This window comes from Hevea brasiliensis, chromosome 8, assembly GCF_030052815.1.
Source record: "Hevea brasiliensis isolate MT/VB/25A 57/8 chromosome 8, ASM3005281v1, whole genome shotgun sequence".
NCBI lineage: Eukaryota > Viridiplantae > Streptophyta > Magnoliopsida > Malpighiales > Euphorbiaceae > Hevea > Hevea brasiliensis.
The window spans coordinates 97,249,848-97,252,720 of NC_079500.1; positions in this window are offsets into that span (position 1 = coordinate 97,249,848).

A 2,873-nucleotide genomic window follows, 5' to 3' on the forward strand; every position below is an offset into this window, starting at 1 on the left:
AAGAACTCTCATCCGATCTCTTTTAAGTTATTTATTAAAATTTTGGGGGGGAGATCGGATAAGAACCCTCCTCCGATCTCCTCTAGACGTTTATTAAAATTTTTGAGTTGAGACCGGATAAGAACTCTCCTCCGATCTCTTTTTAATGTTTATTAAAATTTTGAGGGGAGATCGGATAAGAACCCTCCTCCGATCTCCTCTAGACGTTTATTAAAATTTTTGAGTTGAGACCGGATAAGAACTCTCCTCCGATCCCTATTTAATGTTTATTAAAATTTTGAGTTGAGACCGGATAAGAACTCTCCTCCGATCTCTTTCAGATTGACAGGAGCCTGAAAAGGACTTTTCCGATCTCCCGAATTTTAATTTCAGCTACATATTATAAGAGCCTAAAACTAAGGATTCTGGCATTCAAAGATGCTGGGGATAAGGCTTCTTGATACCTTGTGACTAAATGGGGAATACTTAGACTCGGTTTACCGACCTTCCATGTGGTCATTTTACCAATACCTATTAATGACCGATCTATTCTGTTTCGTTTACTTTGTTTTTATTCCACTTTATAGCATCTTGCCAAATTGTTGTTTACATCAGCCTAATGGTTTGGCTATTTTCCTGACGTGTTATTCAGGTTCTCTCTTTTAAAAGAGACCCTTAAGTTGCGGTTACCTACGTCTTACCTGACCATTTACACGCTACTAGGAGCTAGAGAACTTGCATTCAGAAATGACGAAGATTAATAAAATGATGGACTAATCACTAAAGAGATAACTCGAGAGTAACATTCTTTGGGGTCCTTTATGCACAAAATGAACTTGGAGAAAATCGCATACGTAAGAAGGACAGAGAAACTGCGAAAAGTAAACGTAAACACTTAATAAAACAGTAATATGAGCTCTTACCTGTGAGGAGCCAAATCTATAGGAATAATTACGGGGTGGCAATAAGAGATAAGACAGTGGACTGATTAGCCTAAGAGCTAATGTTCACCGTGAACTGGAGGGTGCTTAGCTAAAATGCCGTCAGATTAAGATAAAAACCGAGTGGGATGAAGTTGAGCTTGGACAATGGGAATAAAAACAGAGATGATAAAGGGCTGAAAGTGAGAGTATGACCAGATAATGAACAAACTGAAAATGTAGAGTTCCAGTATTCAGAATCCTTTTCAAGAAAACACTTCAGAAAACTAGTTTCGAAAGTCTTTTTTAATCAACACTTCTAAGTAGCAGAGTAACAAACTGAATGAAGTTTCAGAGTTCCTCCGCTATAATAACAGCCTCTCTTTTTGCCCCCCCCTTTGAACAGTTTTTCATGCTGGTATTTATAGGAATCGGGTGCTCCCCATGAAGGGTCAGGATTTATTTGGAGGGAGATGGAGGGTCAAGATTTCGAAGGACATGATCGGATGTTCAGGAACTAAAGAGAATCAAAATGAATGGCTGAGATCTCTCTTCAGAATATTTGTCCTTTTCTTCTTTCGATCTAACGGTCCCAAATCTTCTTGTCCGGAACGATCTGAGGGCTAAGAGCGAAAGGCGCTGGTATTGTCGTCTTCTCTCTTGATCCAAGGGTTCCGGGTTTGTCCTTACAAGTGAGATCAACGGTGGAGATTGGGGTGTACAGGACTGTCATGACATACCCTGGCACCTGTCAGCATTGTGGGCGATTCTTAGGCGTGCGGTGGAGATCTCGTCTGCCACGCTTTAACTACCTCGGCTCTGATTCTGACGACGGTTATTGGGATTTGTCTTATTCTTTTTGCCTTCCGATCCCTCCTCTTTCTGATCTCTTTCACATGCTTTTTTTCCGATCTTTCATGCTGGTCTCCTATCTTCCGATCTATTATTCCGATCTTTCCCTTCCTCAGGTCCGGTCTGGTCAAAGCATTAATTGCCCCTCGATTCCCGAAGCGTTCGCTTCGTTTTCTGCTCAGCAATAAATGCTCATTTTCCCCTATATATACCCCTGTCGACAGAGACATTTCCTTCATCTGATTTTCCTCTCTTCCTTCTTACTTTTCCTGTTCTAGCTGCTCCGGCGGAAGTTCCGGCTACAACTGTGGCTTTGATCTTTTTCCGATGGACTTCTTTACTCACCGACTGAAAATTTACGATCCCGGTGATCGAATGACCTTAACTGACGATGGTGAGAGAACTGGATTTGACCGATCTGTATTGCGGACCTCGGTTGTACCGATCTCGAGTCGCTCAACTGAGTTCATTCGGCTTCTCATCACATTGGGTGTTCCGACAGCGGTTTGCTCCCACATTGGGTGTTCCGACAGCGGATGAAGCATCCGGTCGGCAATATCCTTGGGATCAGTTATAAACTGATCCTTAGATCAGCCTTTTGATATAATAAGATCTTTAGTGTATTCCGATCCTTAGAGATCGCTCAAATGATGTAATCTGTCAATGTAATCAGATCTCTAGAGATCGCCCAAATGATGTAGTTAGACCTTTATTATAATCCGATCCCTAGAGATCGCCCTAATGATGTAATCCGATCTTTTGGAAATAAAAATCTTGTTTCTCCAATTATTATCTTATTGATTATTTTTCGATCTCTGATATATTTGTCCAATCTGGTTCCTAACAAAACGACTCTTAACTGATCCTTTATTCAAAATATTCAACTTATTATGCCGATCTCCAATTAACCGATCTCGGAATGTTCGAGAGACGTGTCAGAATAGCTGGCGAATCCCGTTAACCGATGCACTGCCTAGAACCTCGTGAGCATTAAATGCTCGGACTAGTATAAATAGGGGTGAAGGGTTAGCCAGTTGTTCTTTCATTCCATTTTCAGTCTCTTGCTCACAACTCCGAAGTTCTCTCATTTTCTCAAGTTTCTTAGCCGATCAGACTCCGGTA